The sequence below is a fragment of the Antrostomus carolinensis genome, unplaced genomic scaffold, assembly GCF_000700745.2.
Source record: "Antrostomus carolinensis isolate BGI_N321 unplaced genomic scaffold, ASM70074v2 scaffold13877, whole genome shotgun sequence".
NCBI classification, from domain to species: Eukaryota; Metazoa; Chordata; class Aves; order Caprimulgiformes; family Caprimulgidae; genus Antrostomus; species Antrostomus carolinensis.
Window position 1 is genome coordinate 10,716 of NW_010325424.1, and position 13,620 is coordinate 24,335.

Here is a 13,620-nt window from a genome sequence, read left to right on the forward strand (position 1 = left end):
GGGAAAGAAAAATCAGTGCAGAGATACTTACATAGGTCTTTAAAATTAATTTAAATATATTGATTCCTAATGCAAGTTTGTGTACAGGAAAGGACTTGTTGGAGTTCAGTGATTTGTCTGTGACCATGTAAGAGATGTGGGACTAGACTAGATGTGGGTTGTGAATCCATTGAAGTACTCGTCAGGCTCTGATTACCATAAACTCAAGTGTGGTGGGTTGACCTTGGCTGGACACCAGGTGCCCAACAAGCCACTCTATCACCCCCTTCCTCAGCAGGATGGGGAGGGAAGAAAATAAGATGGAACAAAAAAAACCCCTCAAACTTGCGGGTCAAGACAAAGGCAGTTTAATAGAAGCAAAGCAAAGATGTGTGTGCAGAAGCAAAAGATCAAATCCCATCAGCAGGCGATGTCTGGCCACTTCCCAGGAAGCAGGGCTTCAGTACACATAGCCGTTACTCTGGAGGACAAATGTCATAAATAACTAATTCCCCTTCTTCCTGCTCTGTTCCCCTTGCTTTTATTTCTGAGCAGACATCATGTGGTATGGAATATCTCTTTGGTCAGTTTGGGTCAGCTGTCCTGACTATGTCCCCTCCCAAGATCTTGTCTACCCCTAGGTCGGGGAGGGGGGGGTAGCGGGGGGTGGGGAGGAATGTTGGAGAGCCAGCCCTGATGCTGTGCAGCACTGCTCAGCAGTAGCCAGAACACTGGTGTGTTATCAACACCTTTCTAGCTACCAATACACAGCACAGCACTGTGAGGGCTACTGTGGGAAAATTAACTCCATCCCTCCAGACCCAATATATCAAGCCATGCAAGTACTCATTCAAACAAAGTCTGTTGAGTAAAGCTTTACAAAATTATGGTTAAGCGACTAATTCAATTTTAAAATGAAATGTTTTTTTCTTCAGATTGAATGAGAATTGGATAGGAATGCTAATGATAAATAGATTAATTTACATGAATGGCATTTATTTATGAAATACAGCAACAATTTTTTTGCCCTTTACTGTTTGATTTCCAATAATGGCTTGGGTTTTTTTTTAAAGAATCTAGCCAACTATACCCACCTTGGTAACAGAATGGCTGCATTCATGTTTCAGAACATCTATGTGATCCAAACCTAACATCAAACACATTCCATAGTAGAAAAATATTATTACATCTTAAAATGATTTTTCTCCAAAAGCAAGTGTATTTGGATTCCACTGCGAAAAATATTTTAGTGAGTATACCATACAATACAATATTTCAATAGTTTGTAACCAACAGTAATAGACTTGTCAATCATGGTTTATAGTTATAAGCTGGATTTCAAAAGAACAGTGCTTCAGAGCTCAGTGGTATATAGTGCATTTAATGGGACCAAAGCTCTCTATAGGAAGCCTGATATAAAATCCGAAGATACTGAGTACATTTTATGAACCAGTTGCGCTCTGTTCTGCTGCTTGATCTAAAGTTCCAGTACTATCAATCAGATTTCTGCTGCAATGAACTGCCTTCTTATGGTAGGTGATAGATTTTACACATGAGAGATCAGAGCTGCAATAAAGCTACTTTTATTCTTAGCTTCCAAATGAAGATCAGCTAACCCATGACTATCACTTTTTCTCTTTTACTGCAGAAAAATTGTTAAGGCAGCTTCTAAGAATTTCCATAGGGCTTTAGGAGGTTAGAAGGCAGTCCACTGCGAGACTTGGTATTACAAGGCCAATTTGTTTCTTTAGATCTGCGTGTGCAGTTACCACCACTTTTGCTGGGAATTACAGTACTTGAGGACATAATGAAATTAAAGCAGAGAGTGGGGCAGAAAGACCTAATGGTGTCAAGTAGAGCTGGATAGTACGATCCAAATAAACCCTGATAGATTGACAGCTCCCACAGTCATTGTGTATTTTAATAACGTAGTATTTATCAGATTGTAGTTGTATTAAGAATGATTTAATCTTTCTATCATTGCTCAGTTTCATGGATATTGGAGTGTATGAGTGAAATTACAGTCCAGCCTATCCCCAGTAACATTTGTTGCTACACTGTCAACCACACAGCATCATCTTAATGACTTCAGAACGTCAGAACTCCCCACCAATTCCTTATATAATGTGTCAATGAGATCTGTTATCTGTGTTATTAAATGCAACTTAAGTTATATTTTCCATTTACGTTGGTCCTAGTGACAGTCTTATAGTTTTCATTGGATTTGTGAGTTATACCACAACTAATTGAGTGATGTGTGCAGAACAAAGATACTTTACCTTCATGATACAGTATTCTATTCCAGCAGCCAAGCTGCCTGTATCTCATTACAGAATTCAGGTGTAGGAATATTGGCATCATGGAAGATCAGACCAACAGAGTGTATGATCTTTTCAAGATAACCTTTCGGGCACGTGCTTCTAGGGGGAAGAATGGAGACAACATACTTTAAGGTAGATTAATTGACCAACGTCTTGCTTTTGTAGGGGGTTGCAAGATGCATGACTTCTTGGTCTAGGTAAAGATTTCTGAAATATGAATTTAATCCTTTATACTATTTCAATGTACCTTATTACATCCACATGCTGGAGAAACCCAGCCCCCAGTGCTTTGCAGCAGGTAAAATAGAAGCTAGAGTAGTTAGGATTGTGTCTCATTTCTGCACCTATGTTATACATGAGTACATGTACATGTAACTAACCTCAGTTCCTAATTTCTACTCAAAAATCTTGAAAATGAAATTTTGAACACTGATGTGCATACGTGTATGTATACTGTGGTGAATATTTATAACTGAAATCCTGCTATGTAAAACTATGGCACTTGGCTTCCTTTTTTTTTTTTTTAATTTCAAATTCACTGTAAATCTCCATGGGGTATTGTGCAGTCAGTTTTCAACTAGTCTACTCTGATTAGTTTATTATGAAGCACAGTAAGCAGGAACAGATAAGGTGCAACCAATTGCACTGAGAAGGATTTTCTGTCAACTTCCATGAATTTGAGGGTATGAACTCAGCTTGTGACTTAGGTTTCTGTTATATAATTACCATTGCAATTATGTCATCCTCAAACATCCAGTCCTTTTGTTCTGTTTTGGTTGTTAGCATTTGGCCTCCATCCAGTTGGAAACTACCCAGAACCTTTTTAATCAAGCACATCCTGTGTTTCGAAATCATACTGCAGAATAGTCTTGAGTAGCATAAAAGCCTAGCTAAAAAGAAGAATGTAATCATAATGGTATTCTTCCCCTGTCATAAAATGACTTCCTATACTTACTGTATTAATACAGTATTAAAAGGCCCTTCTCATGGGCTCAGTGAACTACCGGAAACCATTAAAAACTTAGAGCAGCAAATTTTTTATGGATCAGACAGAAATGACTTATTTTATCTTTAGAGAGTTCTTGTTATTCATCGTAATTAATGATACACAACCTGTGTGGGGGCTAGAAAACAGCTAAATACAGTGGGCTTAAAAAAGAAAACAAGCTGAAACCCTTTATGTGATATTTCAGCAAGGATTTTTCAAAGGGAGCTCACCACTGGTTTCAGCTGGGCCAGGGTTTCACTTCACGGTTCTAAAAAATTTACAGTAGATACCAGTACTTTTCTAATCCCAAAGATTATCGTAATACTTGATGGAAGCCTGTTTGAAAATTGAAATGTGCTTCTTGACATCTAGCTACTTTTCATAAGTATCTAATGGCTTTTTGGAAGTTCTCCACTGTGTCAGGGATAGCCACCTGGGAGCATGGAAAACAAAATTTGGCAGCATGTTCAAGCTATGAATTAAAGGTAATTCACGGTTTGAAACGAACCAGCATGAGGTCCTTATGAAGAGTAATCAGACATCAAGAGGATTTTACACCAAGGATTGTATATTGGATAATGCAACAACAAGTACTGTTATTATTCAGAATGTTAAAATCAAGAAGCACTGATGAATTCTTAACCTTGAAAGGAGTCAGTTTTAAAAAACTGGGATTTGTTCAATGTTGATATATCATTTCCAGCTCAATCACATGAACCAAAACTGTAAAATTCATTTCCAATCGGAATAGGAAGAACGTTTCTGTTTATGTATCTAACTCTATATCTGAGTTCTAGTCACAATCTAACCCAGGTATAATATACTGAAGAAGCTGAAATTTTAGTATTTCTAATTACAGTTTTTAATCGATCATATTAAAGCATAAGAGCGTCAGTTGATCCCACAATGTTGATAGCCTGCTTTCTTTTATAGCATATGTACATTTTCACTTAGCGAGTGTGGCAAGCTTTAATCATTAGACTAAGTACTGCCTGTTTGTTAGGAGTAGAAAGTTCCAAAGATATTCCCTCTGGGTAAACTGGGAAAGTCATGAATACAAGGGACTTACACTGCCATGTACAAATTATGATAAGTGAAACAACAGTGGCATGTAATTGGAACTCCGTTAATCTTTAGAGCACTCCAGTGCACCATATTAAAGGGACAAATAGCAAATGAAAATAGTAGGGTCTGTTTTGATAAGATGTCATTCATCTTTCATATTTACTGTTTGGTTTTGTTAGAAGTTTGCCTTGCATCCTTCTGCCTCATAATTTCTTGGGTTTGGAGCAATGACAGCCAGTCAAGATTGTATCGTTTTGTTCCTCACTGCCGCAGGCTTTTCCTTTCGAGCAAAGTACTAAGTAACTGAGACTAAAACATACAAGCATTTCCTATGGACAGTTGCCTATAGAAGCAAACTTGCAAAATATTTCAACTGCTGTGAAATACGTTAAAATCCAGTGCCATAATTAAAAGCCCTGTATCCTCAAAGATAAGCCTATTATTCAAAATAATTTCTAAATTAGACTTCTAATTTGTTTTCATTTTTCAGCTGGCTCACATACAGTTTAACCTCCTTGTCAAAATAAAGTTATTTCCTAATACATTCTTTTCCATGATCTCTTTCTCCTGACATGTTTATAAATCAATTTAAAAGATTGTGGGAACAGAACTAAATTAATTCTCTTATATTTTGCTGATCAATGTTGAATAATTTTTCTTGACTATCAGAGACTCACATAATTGCTGCCTTTAAAAATGCCTGAAACAAACTAACCAACTGCATTCTTGCCAACGTTGCTGATTGCAACTCGTGAGCACTGAACCATTTGAATATTTGAATTTTCTCTGATACTGTATAACCGCCCCCATTAAAAATTCAACATTTATTTGTGCTAACTAACAAGTAGCAGTTGAAATAATTTGTTCTCAAGTAGGATGCACTACTGTGTCACTGCCAAATGTATAACAACCACTAAATTGCAATCATTGACGTGTCAGTATTCATAGGGTCAGGTAAATGACACACATTAACATGTTTGGGTTTGAGATGTCTTTCTCTGTCCGCTATGTATCATTTCCCATTTTGGAAACTGGTTAGACTGCAAATCTGCCACAGGTTTCCCTGTATTTAGAGAACTTTTCCACAGGCAGCAGCATATGTTGTGCCTTCATGGCTTAAGGCCAGTCTTAAACCAACCTCCCCATTTACATTTCTGTGGGATGAAATCACTTCCAAACTTCAGTGCAACTTCAGACATTCATTTTGAAAAACAAATGTACTTGGTAAATCTGAAAATGTAAATCAGGATAGAGCAGAGGAAGCCACCACACTCAGCACCTCTCCCACCCATTTGTTTTGTGAGTTGCACACTCACTGATAAAATGCATATAAACTAACTTGCTTGGCTTTCTGGCCATTATAATTTGGACCTCACCCTGCTCCCTTTTGTCTTAACTCTGACTGGTCATCAGAGTCAAGCCATTTTTCTTTCTGGCTTTTTCTTCCTGATGCTCTTTGGTCTAGTCTCTTTCATTCTTACTGTCATATTTTACTGGCTTTGTAGACTTCAGTAGCCTGAGAAAATTGTCACAGAGATTCATCTGCACCATGCTGCAAAATAGTCATAATCGGAAATAGGTGATAAGCTTGAAAGAAGAATTGATTTTGCCAAGGAACTTGGCATTCCTAACACCAGAGTGGGCTTGAAACTCACAATTTGTGTCCTAAATATCCTAGGTAAGACTAACAGCCACTTTTCCTAATATCACAACTTAATCCTTTGCATCTTTTCTCTGAATCCCTCTGACAACTCCAATAATCTACCACATTTTTCTCGGCTTTACACTCTCCATCCAGAGGAACTTACATTGCTACCATTGTCCTTTGGGCTGAGGGCTCAGCAGGGTTCCAAAGCCTATCAATTTTCTGGCCAGAGGACTTATTTTTTTATGAAGTGAAGTTCTCACAACACCCCGTGGGGCTAGGCCACGCTCACTGCATTATCCTCCGTCTTGGACAGCCCTTTTAGCCACAGATTCAGAATAGCTTTACCTTACAAATAGATCCTCCCAAATGATGAAAACGGAAAATATTCCCCAGTGCTGCACTGATTACTGTACTAAAGTCCTGAAGGAAGAGCTGCTTCCCTCACTTGTGTCCATGCATCTCAGAAAAATGCTTGTTGAGACTTTCCTGATGCTGTAACTGCAGCTTCCCAAAATAATGATGTAGCCCTGGAGGAGGAAGATGTCTGTAGCCTTACTCCAGTAGGTGCAAACCAATTGTTTAATTAAAATCTATGTTATGGAAAACACAGGAGGGGGCCTAGAAAATTGGCAAATAAGTTATTTCCTGATTTCCACAGGAGCTTTTTATCCTTCAAGATAAAAATAGTAAACAGAATTTGGAGGTGGTTTAGCTTTCAGGAAATTGTCCCTTACTGGCAAGTCTTTTTTAGTCAAAATCCTTCACAAAAAAGATCTTTACGGGTTTTGAAAGAAAGATGTTGACTCATCTGCCTCATATTGACAAGAAATACTTAAATGCAGCTGTCAGGCTCATCTGAGTCTGCAAAAGTGGTAAGTATCTCCAGTAATGAAGGGATTGCTTTCACAGCCATTTACCTGTTAGACTCTACTGAAGGATTTACTTTTTGGGTATCCCTAATAAATTACGTGCACGTAACTGTGTTTTAAGGACATATACGTGCTCTTCTGCAGAGAGAGAGAGGAATGCAAATCAGTGCTGCCCATATTTGATTTAGCATGAATCTCAATAGTTCCAGACAAATTTGAAAGCCTATACAAATCATATAGCTTCAAGTCTGGCTGTGTGCTAGACTGGAATTTTTTGTTAGGTCAGACCTTTATCTCAGCTTCTTTTTGTGGCTCTTTATGGGGAGATTGAAGAGGAACTGAAACTGGTGACCTGTCTTGACCTTTAGTACTGGATTAAAATTCCAACTTGCTGCCATGGCAACGGGGCCTTGAAAATTAGATCCTGACAGAAGCAGGGAGAAACTTAAAACTGCAACTGCTGCACTGAACTGAAGAAAGGTTGCTTACAATTGTCAGTGACAGGCACTTAATTAAAATAATCTGCTTTTCTCTATGCTTAAAAAAAATAAGGAAGAGATAAATAAAAACAAAAACAAACTAACAAACAAAACCCCAGAAAACTGCATCTTTAATATTAAATTTTTTTAGGCAAAAGTCTGTTGCGATTCAAAGTAAGGCACGTGCTGCAAAATCCAGCACAGACTTTGGTATTAGAGGTGGCAGCAAGTGAACCTGCATGGTGAGAAGGGAACTAGGCATGCACTCTCAAAGGTCTAAACCTCCCAGACCAGACTGGTAGCAGGAGCCAGACAGTGGCCAGTGTTAAATCACAGGTTAACTTTTTATTTTTTTCCTCCTTTAACCTGACACCAGGGATCAAAAGAGACATCACAGTGTCGTGTCTGACTCCCATGCAATTATCTGTTCTGTAGATGTAAAGGGATAAACATAAGCTAGATAGTGCTATTTCAGATCAAGTGTGATAAAAGTTACTCATTTTCCAATCTAATCAATGCAACAGTCAGAGGGAGATAATAGTGCAAGTCCTTCACTGCTAAATGAGGTTAAGAAGGTTTTTTTTCCCCCAGCAGAATGCAGTTGTAACCTGAAAGGAGAAGGTGCTGAGGGTCACATAAAGGATTTCCTGTGCTTTTCCATTTTATCCAGGAATCCCCCTCATCCCAAAAGCAAATAACCCTGAAGATCAGGTTGCAACACCATCTCGTGTTAACCTGTGGCTTTCCCCAAACACCTGAGGGTCCTGAGGATTGTCTGAGGGCCCTGCTCCCCTTACCAAGGCCAGGAAGGATCAGAATGATCCCCTCATCACACAGGGGCATGCTGCCTCCTAGCAGACACTAGCCCCTCTTTCTAAAGTCTTCTTCATAGATTGCTGTCTTCTTCACAAAAACCCCTCCCAAAAAAAACCCCAACAACAATAAAAATCCCCACCACATAAAAATGTATAGGTTTTACATATCAGATAAAGGAGGTTTCTTAATGGACAAATAGGTACTGTTGAATTGGATTAGATGCTCTGTACAGCTAGGTAACTGCTGCAGAAGCAGATTGAATTGTAACTACTATATATAGCAAGATGAAAGTTTACCAGCTTTAGGTAGATTACATTACATTTTTGGAAGAGATAGCTTTGTCAAAGTTTACTGTCCAAAGTTACTGCAGAATCCTGAGACCGACCATGTTTGGAGTCTGAGTTCAAGGAGAAGACATGGACAAAGAAATACTTTCTTTAGTTTTCTCTAGACTGTACTACCAAAGTATTGGATTTGTTATGTATTAGTGTGTTTGTATAATTATAGGATCAGAGGAAATACTGCAGATGTTCACAAACACAAAATTTTGGGTAATGGGTTTGGTGTCATTCACGCCAGGGTTTAGAGGTAATGTTTATCACTAGTATTGTCCATTATCAAGGGCAGGTAAGCATTAAGCAAGTACAGGTTGTGTTGAAATAATGTGTTGTATCATCTTAACAAAACACTGATTTCTGGAGTAGACTTGACTTGATACACAGCAGAAAGTAGGTGAGTAGATGAGCAGTTTTCTAACAAAGGAAAACAAAATCCACTTGAGGTGCTGAGTTATGTGCTTCAAGACTGTCAGACAGTTAAAAATAGAGGCCATTATTTGAAATTTCAAGTGTCAAATTAATTCCTAGAGTAAGTTAGTTATTTCAGAGGAGTTGCTGTCAGAGATTAATTTGGCCCATCCTGTTGTACACTTGCCACTGTTAAAATTTCCTTCAAAACACCACTAATTCTGCCTTAATTACTGTCAGACTGGACTATAGAGCCCTGGAGTATCTGGCAATAAACTTGTCTTTTGCTGGAAGGGAAGGTAAAGAAACATTTAAATAAGTTTTTAAAATAAGCGTGAAATCTCTGAAGATGTACTGTTATAGTGCATGCTGTATATCAAAATATATAAGCATCTAGTTGTAACAGTGGCTTTGTAAACACATTACTGAGCAAACTATGAAAAGTAATCCACCAAGGGGCTGTTTCCCTAACTCATAAGCACTAAGTTAAGAGACCAGTGCCATAAAGTAGATATGTGCTGTTAAAAAATACTTCCTTTTATGTGAGATTATTTTGTGTTAAGCTCAATAGATGATTCCTTTTTTATTTTTAGATGTGTATCTTTTAATGCTTGGCAATATTTGTGTTTAAGGCAAAAGTCAGCCATCCTCAGAAAATCTATGAATAATTCATTAATACATGAACATGGGGCAAACAATGCTTAAGGGTGGCATGCAAGTGCCCACATGCACCTCACGTGGGCAGAGTGCAGCAGTGCCATGCAGTCCTACTGTAGCTATGTGCTAGCTTTGTGTGGAATTACAATATGGTGATGGATAATGAGAAAAGCCTTCAGCATTGTCATTCCTTTTAGCAGCCTGCAGGCATGGCCTGAGGGGCGGTTGGAGCCCATCTCCCAGGGCAGGCAGAGCCTCCACTCTCCAGCGCTGCTGCGGCTTGGTGAGCTTTCAGCTGCTTCAGGGCAGCCGCACTGCAGCAGGGCTGTGGGCTGCTTACCCAGGAGGAGCACAATGTCTTATAGCCAATTTGGAGGCCATGGTTTCCAACTCATCTTGGCACAGCTGTCAATCACATGTGCATATCACTTGCGTCTGTGTCCCCATCCCAAACCAGTTCAGAGCAGCCTGCTACAAAATAAAAAAGGTACGAGGTAAACCATGCCAGGGTATGAATAGTTCTGATCTCTTGTTGGCATCTTGCCTCATGCCTGACTGAGGAGCCTTCCCACCATGCAGCATTAGTGGATAATGTCAAAAAGGAAAGGGAGATCACAAACAGAGGAGGATCTGAATTCTGGGTTGATAAGCCTTTCTGCATCATGTCTTCTTCCAAAGCAAACAGCAATGTTCCTGGTGACTACAAGGAGAGTTTGCTCAGATAGTGTGCAGCTCACTCGCAGAGGGATTTTATTCAGGAAATTGCAAAACTCAAGTAAGAAAAGGTGTTAAGTGAATTATATACAAACTGGATATGGAATTAATCTGTCATAGCCAAAAACCAGTAAAAGCTCGTGTATTGCCAACTGCTGACATTTCTTCCAGTTGTGTAAATTGTTGTGTGCAGCTATGCAAACACTGAGTTAAAAATCTAATACCACCTTCTCCAAAATACAGACATTTCTATGCTGTTTTGCTTTAACCAAAGTGTTACGTACTATTCATATTATTATTAATTGACTATTGTGAATTAAAAAGTCTGCACAACAATTGATATTGGTTGGATCTTTGGTAATATTTGGTACACAGCTCAAAACTGACTAATACCGATAAGAGAACATTTATTGATTATATTTGCTTGGACCGGATTGGAGAAAATTTATATAGTTGAAATTTCAGATATGACTGGTCATGGTGCTGTTCTTAAAAGTTCTTATTTTCAGAAGAAAGAGCAATATGCCTGGTTATGAAGATTTTGCAGGATTCATTTATTAGTATAACAACACAGTGTTTCTGCATTGTTGTGTTTTTAATTACTGAAGGCTTTAATAAACAGCTGTTGTTCACCTGTAGTAACTTTTTTAAAAGTCCTTTCTGAAGGGTAAAATTACTACACATGTAGTCTACAGAACATGCACTATGTATTGTATTAAAAAAAGTATAAAGCAAACACAATGAATCTGTTAAATCATAATGGCTCCCAATCGTGACAAATTTGCAGATTAAAGCTCATTGAATACACATTTAAATGATAAATGATAATGGCTTGGAAAGAGCTATTATGATATATTTCATCAATAATCCACATTTTTTGCCTTGTAACTACACCAAAGATGAACATAATGGATACTGCCTGATGAAAAAAATATTTTGTTTATGAAATAGAATCAGAGAAAAGAAATTCTCAGATTAACAAATTTAAGTGGTTGTTACTGTTTGTTTATATTGTTTATACATGACAGATTTTTCCTATTATTAATATTAATCATTTACAGCTCCAGAGCTTGTACTCAGAAAAATGCATGTTTGGTCTTAGTATCCCTCAAACTGCAGCTGATTTCACAGAGTTTTGGGAAGTGTAAGTAAGCAGAATGAAGGGATGCAGAATTAAACATTCAAGGTTTTTGACTACAGATTGGTCGGCACTCGTGAGCACCCAGTCCCACGAAGTTTGTGAGCAGCATTCAGTGGGTTTGTCACAAACCTGTCATGTTCCCCATGCAGAAACACATGCACATTTTCTTCATTTCCTGTGCACTGGGATTTGCCGTGCCTGCCCAGAACAGCCTTCAGCATGCTCCAGCAGTTCCCAAGTGCATTCGGTTCAGTCCAGATGGTGCTGATGTGTTTTACCACTCATGGGTGTGCACCTGTATAAGACCAGGTGGGGTTTTGTCGACAAAATCCTCTAATTATGCTGAAACAAAGTTTCATGCTGAAGAAAGGAGGGGTAAGGACAGAACCAAGTGTGCTGTGTTGCCAGCACTTGGTTGTAATCTCATGTGTACTTGCATGTCATCTCATGCCTCATTGCGTTAGGACTTCAGTGACAAGTGCCTTTAGGACTGAGCTCCCAAAGACCATTTGTAAAGCAGCAGTGAAACTCTGATATGAGGACTCACAAAGTACATATTTGTGGGATATTCAGACTGGAAATTAGCAGTTAACTTAAAACTGAAATTTTTGAAATTGAGTGGATATTTTCATACGCAACACCCAAAAGCTAAATCTGCTATGAGTATGAACTGTGGTGGATTCATTTGCCTTACTGTGTTGCCAGGTAAATTGAATGAGTTAACAGTGGAGCTTAGTCATAAAAGTAATCTCAGTGAAGTTACTAGAGTCATTCATCTGAAGGACATGAAGGTCCTTTTTTAAGAACCACATTTACCAATTACTTCTGGGCATTTTCTGTTTTCTGGTAACATACCATTGCAGATTAGCACCATGGAGCCATTTAACAATAAACAAGACTGTTGGAATGTCATCTGAGAAAAAAGAGCAAGATCCAGTTCTAGGGCCTAGATAGCCCTCTTAAAAACACCCACGATTTAGGTAGTTCTTTTCAAAAACAATTATGTGTTATTTTGCTCTTTGATGTCACATAGCACTCAAGTCCCACCCTTCACCTTAGCTATTTTTACTGGGGAGTGAAACACTTCAAGTGACTGTTGCCTCAGGCAGTCAGTATCTGTAGAAATTCAGCATTGATAGCATCCCATACTACCACAACATTTTGAAGTACAGAAGAGAGAGAGGAAGGCTTTTAACTTTGAGAACATGCTTTATGTAAATACTCAACTAAAACATAAGCCTACAATGAATTTTTGTAGCCCTTCTCCTCCTGAAAGTCATATGCCAGGATATCCCTAATGCCTGTGACCGAGCCTCTGAGGCTGAGTGATGCTCAAAAGCGCCCACAGGGATGAGAGCCATGGGGACAGCTGTGGTATCACCCTGCATTAGAGCTTCCCAAACCAGCACTGAGGAGATGGCATGTCCACTTGGCTGCCGTGTAATGATCGACTAAGTGGGGCGAAGCGCTGTGCTGCCTCTGCACTGGGGCCGGTTTGCTCAGCGTGAGGTAAAAATCCCCTTACAGCACACCGTGACGCAGTGAACACACAGCCATAGTTCTTTGGAGGCGTGAAGATGACCAGGTATGGGAGAGGCCAACTTCTGCCCCGGCCGTGACGTTGGTACTGGTCTCAGTGGCCTCCAGCAAGTGAGTGCAGAGTAGGGGCCAGTGTTTTGATAACCTGGTTGCTCTGTGTGTGGCCTGCTCCAGCCTCCCAACTCCCTGCAGTCATGTGAGGTGCTGTTATGGCCGGGCTAATGACTTAAAAACTTCTCTAGATGCCTTGGCTGGGGGGGGGGGGGCTGTCAGTCATGAGCATTAAAAAAACAGCTCTATTTTTAGGCCTTTTTCCATAATAAGATTTTCTCAAACAACTTGTTGCAATAAATGGGTCTTTTTAGATTTGAAAAGTTCAGTTCTAAGTTCAGGGGTAACCCTCAGGCACTGTGGGGGAAGATCCTTGTACATATTACAGTGATTATTGACAGAGTTTAACTTTATTGACCCTGCTCTCCTAATTCCTAACAAATTTTCTAAATGTGCTCTTTAAAATCCCTACAGAACACTGCAGACTTTGGGTAATTCCAGAGCTGTGTCTGAGGTTATTGCTTTATTACCTTCCTTTCCATCCCCTTCCCCAGACTGACTGGTCCTCTGACATTTCTTTTTTAATATATTCTAGGCAGAATGTGTG

At 39.1% G+C, this 13,620-nt stretch overlaps 1 protein-coding gene across 1 annotated transcript in view; it reads left to right on the forward strand.

Annotated features, from left to right (window-relative positions):
- Window positions 1-13,620, forward strand: part of AFF2 (ALF transcription elongation factor 2) — a gene marked incomplete at its 5' end in the record, with an annotated part of 117,373 nt that overhangs the window by 3,542 nt on the left and 100,211 nt on the right. The gene's annotated exons all lie outside the window — the stretch shown is intronic.